Source organism: Anguilla rostrata, chromosome 8 (assembly GCF_018555375.3).
Source record: "Anguilla rostrata isolate EN2019 chromosome 8, ASM1855537v3, whole genome shotgun sequence".
Taxonomy (NCBI): Eukaryota; Metazoa; Chordata; class Actinopteri; order Anguilliformes; family Anguillidae; genus Anguilla; species Anguilla rostrata.
Window position 1 is genome coordinate 244415 of NC_057940.1, and position 13017 is coordinate 257431.

Below are 13017 nucleotides of genomic sequence, written 5' to 3' on the forward strand. Positions count from 1 at the left end.
CAAACACTACAGAGGGGGGTGGCTGAGAGACAGAGGGAGAAGGAGGGCAGAGGGAGGAGAGAAGGAGAAAGAGAAGACAAGGGCAGGGAGAAAGCGAAAGAGAGTGAAAGACAGGGAAATAAGGAGAGAGAGCTGGGAGAGAGGGAAAGAAGGAGAGAGAGCAGAGAGAGAGCGAGAGTGAAAGACGGAAAGAAGGAGAGAGAGCAGAGAGAGAGCAAAAAAAGGAGAGAGAGCAGAGAGAGAGCAAAAGAAGGAGAAAGAGCAGAGAGAGAGAAAGAAGGAGATAAAGAGCAGCAGAATGACAATATAGCAGAATCTCGGAGTGCAAATGAAACACGCACATTCCCCTGGGGGCAGAAATAGCTGTATAACATATTACACACACATTTAACATAATTATGCTGTGAATTACATAATTAACCACCAGTACCAGCAGTCCTCTAAGCCTGGAGGAGCTGGGCTCCCTCGATGGCAAATTACTGCAGACTGCCAACACACCTGCTTTCAACAGGTAACCTGAACACACCTGCTTTCAAACGAGCAACCTGAATATACCAGCTTTCAAATGGGCAACCTGAACACACCAGCTTTCAAACAAGCAACCTGAATACACCAGCTTTCAAATGGGCAACCTGAACACACCAGCTTTCAAACAAGCAACCTGAATACACCAGCTTTCAAATGGGCAACCTGAACACACCAGCTTTCAAATGAGCAACCTGAACACACCAGCTTTCAAACGAGCAACCTGAATATACCAGCTTTCAAATGGGCAACCTGAACACACCAGCTTTCAAACGAGCAACCTGAACACACACCTGCTTTCAAACGGGCGACCTGAAGGAACTTCACAAAAGAAAATTCTGTCTTTTTTTACACAAACAATTTAAACTCAGTGGATTCTGCCAGACCCCTCGTTCTACTGGTCATTTTGAAGCATGCATCCATGGCTGTAGAAAGTACAGGAGACGTATTCAGAGCTGTAGCTAATGTCTCAGTCTGCTGCCTTCCTACCACTACTTCACTCCTTTGACCTCTCCCTACAACACTCTCCTCCAACCCACAAGGCAGGCAACCTCCTAGACCTGATCTTCCTGAGGACCTGCTCCAGCTCCAATCTTACGGTTACCCCCCTGCATACGTCTGACCATCATTTCATCTCCTTCTCCCTCCCCCTCTCTCCACACCCTCCCTCTCCCCCTCCCATCCCCACTGTCACTGTCCGCCGTAACCTCCGCTCCCTATCACCCTCTTCTCTTGCTCCCAGAGTGACTGCCTCCCTCCCCACTCTTCAATCATTTTCCAAGCTCCCCACTAACTCTGCATCCTCCACCCTGACGTCATCTCTCTCCTCAGCACTCGACTCCCTATGCCCCTTCGTCCCTAGGCCAGCACGTTCATCCCCTCCCAGTCCATGGATGTCTGACATCCTGCGCACCTCCAGGGCCACCCTCCGCGCTGCTGAGAGGAAGTGGGCCAAATCCAGGGACCCATCTGACCTCTCAGCCTATCAGTCTCTCCTGAAAGAGTTCTCTTCTTCTGTCACTGCCGCTAAGGCAAAATTCTACCAAACCAAAATTCATAACTCCATTTCTAACCCTCGTCAACTTTTCTCTATTTTCTCTTCTCTCCTCAGCGTGCCACCTCCTCCACCCCAATCTTCCTTCACTGCAGATGACTTTGCAGCATTCTTTGACGAAAAGATTGCAGACATCCGCACCTCCTTTGCCCCCTCTGCGTCCTCCGCCCCCTCTGCGTCCTCCGCCCCCTCTGCGTCCTCCGCCCCCTCTGCGTTCTCCGCCCCCTCTGCGTCCTCCGCCCCCTCTGCGTCCTCCGCCCCCTGTTTCTCCACATTTTCTCTCCTCTCAGACACTGAAGTCTCCCAGCTTCTGCTCACCCACCGCCCTACCACCTGCACCCTCGACCCTATCCCCTCATCTCTCCTTCAAGCAATCACACCAGACATCCTCCCTTTTGTCGCCTCCCTCGTGAACTCATCCCTATCTTCTGGATGTTTCCCCTCATCCTTCAAGAAGGCCCACATCACCCCGCTGCTGAAGAAACCCACACTAGATCCTTCAGTCATTCAGAACTACCGCCCGGTATCTCTCCTCCCTTTCCTATCCAAAACACTCGAACGTGCTGCATCTAACCAGCTCTCTGCTTATTTCTCTGAGAACAACCTGCTTGATCCCCACCAGTCTGGCTTCAGGCCTGGCCACTCGACTGAGACTGCACTCCTCTCGGTCAGTGAGTCACTCCATGCCGCACGAGCAGCCTCCCTCTCCTCTGTCCTGATTCTCCTAGACCTCTCCGCTGCATTTGACACTGTGGACCACTCTACCCTCCTGTCCTCCCTGGCAGCAACAGGGATCCGCGGCACAGTCCTTGACTGGATTGAGTCCTACCTCTCTGACCGCTCCTTCCAGGTTGCCTGGGCGGGTAAGGTATCACCACCCCGTCCCCTCACCACCGGAGTTCCCCAGGGCTCAGTCCTTGGTCCCCTTCTCTTCTCCATGTACACCAGATCCCTTGGCCCTGTAATATCTGCCCATGGCTTGTCCTATCATTCCTATGCAGACGACACGCAACTCTTTCTCTCCTTCTCCCCATCGGACACACAGGTCCCCGCCCGCATCTCCGCTTGCCTGAGGGACATACAGAGCTGGATGGACAATCACCACCTGAAGCTCAACCCGGGAAAGACAGAGCTAATCTTTATTCCTGCTCTATCCTCTCCCCTCCTCGACTTTTCCATTTCCTTAGGGGACACCGTAGTGACATCATCACCCTGCGCCAAGAATCTCGGAGTGATGATGGACAACAGGCTGTCTCTCTCCAACAACATTGCAGCAGTAACCCGGGCATGCAGATTTTTCCTATACAACATCCGCAGAATCCGCCCCTTTCTCACCACCTACTCAACCCAGCTCCTGGTCCAAGCAATGGTTCTATCCCGCCTGGACTACTGCAACTCTCTTCTGGCTGGACTACCGGCATCTGCCACCAGACCCCTGCAGCTCATTCAGAATGCTGCGGCTCGTCTGGTCTTCAACCTCCCCAGACACTCCCACGTAACTCCCCTGCTCACTACCCTCCACTGGCTGCCTGTTATAGCTCGCATCAAATTCAAAACATTGGTTCTAGCATACCAGGCAGTCAAGGGATCAGCCCCAGCATACCTTCAAAAGATATTCAAACCCTACATGCCAGCCAGATCCCTCCGTTCTGCTACCTCAGGACGCCTAGCACCTCCCCCTCTTCGCACCTGCACTTCCAGAACACGTCTCCTCTCTGTTCTGGCCCCACGATGGTGGAATGACCTCCCTGTGGAGGTCAGAACAGCTGAGACTGTGACCCATTTCAAACGACGACTGAAGACCCACCTCTTCAGGCTGCACCTCTCCCCATCCTTCCCTTCCCCCCTGTAAATGACTAAAACTTAGGGTTGTAACTAGGCAGCTGTTTCATAGGTGACTTAGTTGATGCACCTGTCTTAACGACTACTTGTATTTTTATTTATTTTTATTTTTCCATAGATTGCGTTGTTGCCGTTCTCGTTGTTAGTGTTAATCAGTTTAACCACCAGGGTCCAGGTTGAACTATGCGGTTGTTCCCTGTACTTGGACCGGTACTTCTCTCTAGGGGTTTCGTCATACTTGTTCCTGGTTATGGTTATACACTTTGTTGTACGTCGCTCTGGATAAGAGCGTCTGCCAAATGCCTGTAATGTAATGTAATGTAATGTAATGTGAGCTGATTTCCCCTGATGGAGAGCTGGCTGATGTTTGCGTAAGGGCTGACAAATTTCATTTCCAGCCCAGAACAGAACAAACGCTCAGACTTCAAGGTTTGTTTAGACAGAGATAAAGATTGAACAGGTGAGTTTTCAACCTGTGGCTGAATCAGCACGGCCAGGCTGCAGTGCTTACAGACACCTGACACTTACCTGCTTAATCAATGTCTCTGGTGGCGAGAAAAAGTGAGTCAAAAAATGACAATTGGATGCATCAGCTGTGTTTGACCCTGGGATTCAGCCAATCAGGTATGGGGAGGGGCCCTGTTTGAACCAATCATGTCTGTGGGAACCTGCCTGGGGTTGGAACCCATGGCTGAATGTGACCCTTCAGGGTTCACAGTAGGTGGGGGAGAGAGGTGCCTCAGTGTCATTGGAGTGTGTGTTTGGGATACCTGCACAATGGCCCCCACCTGTCCAGGATTAGGCCCAGTCACCCCCCCCCCCCCCCCAGGTCTTTATATGTGAGTAAGGACCGCAGGTGGGTTTGGGGGGAGTGTCCAGTCTAACGCGAGGGGGATGGGGGGGGGGGGTCGGAAGGGGGGGTTGAATTTCGAGGCAGAGACACCGCAGTATTTTGTACACAAAGGCCACACTAATAGACCTGACCAGCAAAATACTGCACAGCCTTTTCACCAGATGAGCTGATCTCATGGGCTGCCGTCTGCCAAACCGCCATTTATTCGGCCACTAGATTCTTCATTTTCTCTACTGTCATTGAGCCGAACTGTGACCTATGACCTCTGGCTGGCTGGGGAGGGGGCTCTCGGCAGCCCTTCTAGAGAGTTCTTTATCTCACTCCTGTTTTCATTTTTTCTTCTCTCACATGCTGTTTTTGTGGGGAGGGGGTGGGCGGTCATTGTCAGGATTTCCTGTTATCCTGCTCACCTGTTTTCCTGCTGTCTTTGTGATACTGTCTGTAAAAAGCTTGGTGTGCGTAAAGTCTAATTCTGTTTACTGTTCACCCGATACCTGGCTCAAATAGCTATACTCACCATCGCAGGTTGGCTCAAGGACTGGATCACATGAAGCGTTTCCGTCACTCTCATCAGAACACTCTTCAGCTGTGAGAGCGTTCTGACTCACACACTCTGACTCTCACACACTCACACACACACACACACTCTGACTCTCACACACTCACACACACACATACACACTCACACACTGACTCTCACACACTTACACGCACACACACACACACACACATACACACTCTCTCTCACACACACACACACATGCTAAATCAGATGACTAATTTTTTCTGGACAGGAGGTGCTGATGACTGTTTTTTTTGTGAAATCTTTTTCAGGCAAGGTTTCCAGCAAGGCAAATCAGAGCAGCCCTTGCTCTGTTGTGTTTGAGTCAAAGTTCTGTTGCGCTGGCTGGCGCACTGCTCTGTTTGAGTCTAACGCAGATCTGATGTGCGTACACGCTGGTGACTCACGTGGCACGCGTGTGAGTCACGGTGGCACTGCGGTAAGATGACACACAGGGCTCGTGGTGCCCTGCCATTAAAATGAGTCACATGACACAGAGCGGGGCTTCCCACATTCCTCAAACTGCCACCCCCACTTCCATCAACACAAGTAGGGCTGTGACTGCCCCTTTAATCCAGCTCCCGCTACAGGCTGTGGGGCTGACTGCCCCTTTAATCCAGCGCCCTCTACAGGCTGTAGAGCTGACTACCCCTTTAATCCAGTGCCCTCTACAGGCTGTAGGGCTGACTGCCCCTTTAATCCAGTGCCCTCTACAGGCTGTAGGGCTGACTACCCCTTTAATCCAGCGCCCTCTACAGGCTGTAGGGCTGACTGCCCCTTTAATCCACCGGCTGTGGCTCCTTATAGCCTCTAAGGCTGTAGGGCTGACTGCCCCTTTAATCCAGCGCCCCTCCAGGCTGATCCTATAGCCCTAAGGCTGACTACCCCCTTTAATCCAGCTCCCCTACAGGTTGGACTACCCCTTTAATCCAGCCCCCTACAGGCTGTAGGGCTGACTGCCCCTTTAATCCAGTGCCCTCTACAGGCTGTAGGGCTGACTGCCCCTTTAATTGAGCGCCGTCTACAGGCTGTAGGGCTGACTGCCCCTTTAATCCAGCGCCCCCTCCGGGCTGTAGGGCTGACTACCCCTATAATCCAGCTCCCCCTACAGGCTGACTACCCCTTTAATCCAGCTCCCCCTACAGGTTGACTACCCCTTTAATCCAATGCCCTCTACAGGCTGTAGGGCTGACTACCCCTTTAATCCAGCTCCCCCTACAGGCTGTAGGGCTGACTACCCCTTTAATCCAGGCCCTCTACAGGCTGAGCTGACCCCTTTAATCCAGTGCCCTCTACAGGCTGTAGGGCTGACTACCCCTTTAATCCAGCGCCCTCTACAGGCTGTAGGGCTGACTACCCCTTTAATCCAGCTCCCCCTACAGGCTGTAGGGCTGACTGCCCCTTTAATCCAGCACCCTCTACAGGCTGTAGAGCTGACTACCCCTTTAATCCAGCGCCATCTACAGGCTGTAGGGCTGACTACCCCTTTAATCCAGTGCCCTCTACAGGCTGTAGGGCTGACTACCCCTTTAATCCAGTGCCCTCTACAGGCTGTAGAGCTGACTACCCCTTTAATCCAGCGCCCCCTACAGGCTGTAGAGCTGACTGCCCCTTTAATCCAGCGCCCCCTACAGGCTGTAGAGCTGACTACCCCTTTAATCCAGCGCCCTCTACAGGCTGTAGGGCTGACTACCCCTTTAATCCAGCTCCCCCTACAGGCTGTAGGGCTGTGACCCTTTAATCCATTATATTGACATTACATCATGGATTTATACAAAATCTAGCTAATACTGCATGATATGCACTCTGCACAGGTGTACTGGCTAATAACTGTTACGAGATTAATGCCAATGTGTTTTGTCCTCTGAGTTACTGGGTGTTTACTGAGTTACCCAATCCTTTCATCAGCAGTAGGTCTTTTAGGTATTCGGACCCAGGATTGCTGACTAAACACTAAAGGTGATCAAGCTTTTGAAACTGTAGTTCTCGAGCTCTGGAACTCCTTCCCATTGGACATAAGACCTGTGGATACTGTTGACAGCTTTTAAAAGCAGATAAAGACACATCTGTTCAGACTGGCCTTTGTCAAGTTCTGTTTTTCTGGTGCTGTGTCTGTAACTATGTTTGTTTTTAGGCAATATTGTCGTTATTTACTGCTTGTGAAGCACTTTGTGATGCTTCTCTAGAAGGGTGCTATACAAATAAACTTACTTTTAAACTGAGTGATCAAACAGACAAACATAAAGAAACAAATCCAACATTATGAAGGCCTCATTGCGAAATCGTTAAAATGCCCTTTCCATAATGACAGGATGTAGATAGTGCTGCAGTAACCAAGACACCAAACAAGCAAACAAAAAAACTTCCTTTTACTGAAAAATAATCATAATTTGATTTTTTTGTTTTTTTTTCGAAAGTGATGAAAGCTTGATCTAAGGCATCTGTGGCCCTGGTCTGGCCTTTCGTAATTCTAAGAAAAGAATCTAAATGTCTACTGTCTGGATAGAATCTGCACATGCTGGCTCCCTGATCAGGCTGATCCTCACGCTCCCAGGATCCAGCTGCTCCCTACTCTCCCTGATCCAACGCTCTCACTGCTCCAGGGATCCGGACTGATCTCAGATCATCGCTCTCTGTCACTGCTCCCTGGATCCAGACTGATCTCCCTCACTGCTCCCTGGATCCAGACTGATCTCCCTCACTGCTCCCTGGATCCAGACTGATCTCCCTCACTGCTCCTGGACGCTACTGCATTCAGGCTCCAGCGGTCTACTGCACACAGGGGTCCAGTGTTGGGAGACAGAACCCGTACTGAGAACAAACGCGAAAGAAAAAGCGGCTGACCAGCATAAGCTGCAGTTTGCCTCAGTTCAATGCCTGTGTGACAGTTAAAAGTTGAAGTTAAAAACATACCATATGGTTGGTAGAAACTGGTTCTTTCTCAAAGAGGAACCAAGTTCACACTTATGTAGCTGCACGCACAGACACTAAAATATAGCAATGAGAACTTTCACAGCCACAGACCAGAGTCCCAGAAAGACAGGCCATCCCAATATGGAGCAGAATGATGTGCTACTCTGCCCTTCAATCGGTCGTATGTCACGTGACAGCCTCAGTAGGTTTACATATTCATAGGACTTCCCCCAGTGCAGTGTTTATTAAAGCAGTGCTTTAAACATAGACAAGGGTGCAGTGGAGAGGAAATGAACATCCAAAGTTTCATCTCAGAACATCTGACCAACCAGATGACTACTTTTGGTTTATGGACAGTATCTTTCTTTCAGCACATAATCGCTCAGAAAAAATAACATAAAACTTTGATACGCAAGATTTATTTTTTAAAATGTGCCTTCTAAGTCTGCTGTGAGAGAGTTCAAGGGCGCAATCAAAGTTTAATCCCAACAAAAACATTATTTTATTTTCTTTCTTTTTATTTTCTCATTCCTAATTTTTTCAATTCCGGAAATAAAAGCAATATGTTTCATACCATGACATAAATAACATAATTATTTGCATAAATGACTGGAGACATATGTAAAAAAAAAAATATTTTGTTGTTATCAGCAAGACTGAGCTCGCAGTCATTAAAATGCTGATTAATTCTTCCAAAACAAGTGGAATGTTACTTAGAAAATGCTTGTGGTTGGAGATCTACAGATCAGCACCCCCCCCGTCCCCCCCACCCCACCCACCCCCCTTTTTTAACAGCAGTGGTGATTTAATTGAGTTCACATGCACTGATAGCTTTGGCTTACATACCATCAGAGATTTGGCACAGGGGCAATGTGTGTGGGTGTGTGTGTGTGTGCTTGTGTGAGTGTGTATGTTTGTATGTGTATGCGTGTGTGAGTGTGTGTGTGTGTATGTGTGAGTGTGTATGTTTGTATGTGTATGCGTGTGTGAGTGTGTGTGTGTGTATGCGTGTGTGAGTGTGTGTGTGTATGTGTGTGTGTGTGTGTGCATGTGTGTGTATGTGTGTGTGCGTGTGTGAATGGACTGCATTTATATAGCGCTTTTATCCAAGTGTGTGTACGTGTGTGTGCGTGTGTGTGTGTGTGTGTGTGTATGTGCGCATGTGTGCGTGGTGTGAGTGGGTGTGTGTGTGTGTGTGTGTGTGCATGTGTGCATGGGTTTGTGTTCTTTTTATTGGTTGTTTTTATTTTCCAAATGATGTAAGTTGGATTTCAGACATGCCGTGCTGTTTTTAAATATCAGGGGTACAGGATTTAGCCCAACCAGAGCACTGTGTGTCTTAGCAGACACCTTCAGATCTGCCAGTGAAGGAGCAGATGCCTGCATGGCCAACAGAACCAAGAAAAACCAACAAGGCCACATCGTTTGTGTCACAGCGCGTGACTCCGGACACCACAGATTAAGCGCACAGTGCCTCTGCGATGCTGCTGGTTCGGGATGGCAGGGTGGAGTGAGAATGAGCAATTGTTGCAGCTCTGTGGGGGGTGCTCATGTGCGAGTACATTCACATGAAACAGAACACTTCACTGAGAATTTTATGACTGTGAAATGTGCAAGCGACCACGCTATGCAACGTAGATACTCGCACGCACTGTATCTGCTCTGAAATGTTTGTTGCCTATGTTGCTCAACAACAAATCAGGCTGTTTCGAAACCTCACACAAATAAACCGCAGCTGCTGGAAAAACAATCAGTTTCTTTCTGCTATTCAAGGAAACATATATTACAGGATATCTGTGCAATAGCAATATCAAGCAGGATTCATAGAGCTGAATGAGCACATGAACATCTGCAGGATTCATAGAGCTGAATGAGCACATGAACATCTGCAGGATTCATAGAGCTGAATGAGCACATGAACATCTGCAGGATTCATAGAGCTGAATGAGCACATGAACATCTGCAGGATTCATAGAGCTGAATGAGCACATGAACATCTGCAGGATTCATAGAGCTGAATGAGCACATGAACATCTGCAGGATTCATAGAGCTGAATGAGCACATGAACATCTGCAGGATTCATAGAGGTGAATGAGCACATGAACATCTGCAGGATTCATAGAGGTGAATGAGCACATGAATGTCTGCAGGATTCATAGAGTTGAATGAGCACATGAACATCTGCAGGATTCATAGAGCTGAATGAGCACATAAAGGTCAGCAGCAGCCTGTGGTGAGGTCACACTGGGAGAAGCTTGAAGCTGTGGTTCTAGTGTGTCCTCATGTGGATGTGAACAGAAGAGGAGACCAGCACCCTGACTTCTATTATTAGCAACTGGAATGTTACTTCCACATCAACTGCTTCATTCAAAATGTTTCACTCAAAAACTGGATATTATCAGAGAAACTGAGTCTGAAGCTGTTTCCTCTCATTCACTCTCTCTCTCAGAAACAGTCATCCTGCTTGGCGTATGTTTGCATAAAATGTCATGTTAAAAGGAAAGTAAATAATTTAATATTATTATTTAATATTAATATTAATGGTTGTGAGAGTGTTTTTTTCTTCAAATCTCAGATTTACAAATCTGTCTTTAGCAGTTTATAGTACAGCTGAAAGTTTTGATGTATTTACATCTGCAGGAACAGCCTGCTAGTGGTTCCTGTTCCATCTGCGACTCCAGATCCCTTTCTTTCATCATACCATGAATCTCCCATCATTTCAGATCAAGCCACAGCGCTTCTTTAGAGTCACAAACACTTATGAATGCTTTATAGAGCAGTCATAACATGGTTACAGAGCTGTTATTAACACTTAATATGCACTCAGATTAATTACATTTAGTACATCAATGTAGTGGAGACATATAGACACACAAAGGCCCAAGAATAGGAGGGTCTGGCACATGAATATGCATCAGGAAGCTGCTCTGCTTTGAGAAATAGGTCCAACCAAGTCTAACCACCCTGGGACACACTGGTGCACCCTGGGACACTCTGGTGCACTCTGGGACACACTGGGACACACTGTGGAGGGAAGGCGGAGGGAATTGGGATTTAATGCGGTGTGTGTTGTGTGTTTGTGTGTGCATGTGTGTGTGTGTGTGTGTGTATGTTTCTGTGCGTGTGTGTGTGTGTAGTGGCAGTATGGAGGTGGTGCTGGTGGTTACAGATTAATCTGTCTCACAGTCTCACTCCCCAGGGAGGTCTGGGATGCGTCTCAGAACCTCCCAAGCAGTTTGTTATGAGCGCCTTAAAGACAGCTCTCTATTCAGGACTGAAAATCACAAGCGTCAGACTCTCATTTCAAACACCTTCCTTTTAAAAGGCCACAGACATGCCCTTGCACTCCCCTCTGCCCTCCTCATCCTCAGTGATGAAGCTGCTGCAGCAGGCTTTTGTAACATGCTCTATCTCTCTCTTACCACTTTTGCAAACTACTTGATTCTGTACCTGCTATTCTTTACATCAAACACTGGCTTTCCCACACTGTTTCATTTAACAATCGTGCTAAGATATGCCCCTCGGCTAATTTGTAATGGTATGTTTCCCTCAGGTAACTCCTGGATTTGGATAACTCACAAAATTGCGCCTACAGAACTGGCTCCTTTCAGGTATGTGGCAGATGGTGTTTTAAGACTGGAGACTTCGGAAAGCTCCAGGAGAGTATAGCAGCTCACACAAATTACCACACATAACAGTCACCATTCACACCAATCTTAATACTACACACGACAGTCACCATTCACACCAATCTTAATACCACACAACAGTCACCATTCACACCAATCTTAATACCACACATGACAGTCACCATTCACACCAATATTAATACCACACATAACACTCACCATTCACACCAATCGTAATCACCTATCTTCTTCACCAAATCAATTTTTACTTAATAAATAGACCTAAAATGCCACATATGTCAACAATGACGTGTTCAAGAGGATGATCAAAGGCAGGCAACGTTATTTGAAAATGTTTTGAAATTCATACTTACTTCAAAAGGAGTTCATGGTCTCGCGTAAATGTGGTTTGTGGCTTGATAGCCAGACGGTGATTGCATTTGTCTGTGAGGCTCTTTTGTGGCACTGAACATCACAGAGCCCTTTGTACACCAGGCACATGCCTTCGCATCAATTTAGGCAAACAATCACAGTTCTGTTTGGCGCTTGTAATTTCAGTCAAATGTAGTCAGAGAGGGATTCTGGGTAATTTACGCCAAATATAAACCTCTGCCCTTTTACTGACAGGAAATCCTTTGTGAAACAGCTCAAGAGACTCGTTACTTTGGTTCCGGCTTTGAAGGCCTACCTTCTCTATTTTGAGCAGATGTTATCTCCTCGATAGTGTACATGGTTTTTTAAAAATATAATGGTGCTTATCATATCAAGATCACACAAGCTTGCTGATGGTAGTCCTGTTATTCAGCTCAATAACAGGATGTGTGAAACAGTGCTGGGTCCAGGCAGAAGGGTCCACAGAGCTGCCCTATCTAGTCCAAGGGTTCTATGTCAGGCAAAATGGTTCAATCTGTGAGTCTTCACTTTTCACACCTGCCATAAAAAACAAAAAATGGTTCCCCTATGGAGTCAAGCCAAAGAACCCTATATTTACTAGGGATGGTGCCAAATACAAATACCATATTCAGCAACATTGGAATAATGTGTTCTCCCTGAATGTTTTCTCCTCTCGAATTTGTCCAATATTATTCAGATTCAGATCTTTTTTCCTGTCTCTTTGATGCAATTTGTCAGCACCAAGCTTCTCAGTTAAGCAAACACACACCTGCAGAGAGGCAGTGAGTGAGAGTTTCCCTTAACTCTAGATAGGCCAGAGCCATGCCATTGCGCTTTGGGGACTTTATAATTAAAATTACTCCAACGCTGTAAACACTGTATCCTCCTCCTTCCATGACTTTCCTAAATATTTGGGCTTAAACTGACTGCATTTTTAAAATTTGAATTTAAAATTGACTCTGTAAAGACATACAGGCAGTTCATGCCATTTTCTTCACAACCCACTGACAATAGACAACAGGTGCTTTAACCCAGGAGCTTACCCGGGCTTTACCAGCGAGCTCTCCGGGCTTTACAGAGTTTTACCCAGGAGCTCCTACCAGACTTCCCAAATGGAGCTTAACCCAGGACCTTCTACCCAGGAGCTCTAACCCAGGAGCTTCTACCCAGGTGCTTTAACCCAGGAGCTTCTACCCAGGAGCTCTAACCCAGGACCTTCTACCCAGGAGCTTTCACCCAGGAGCT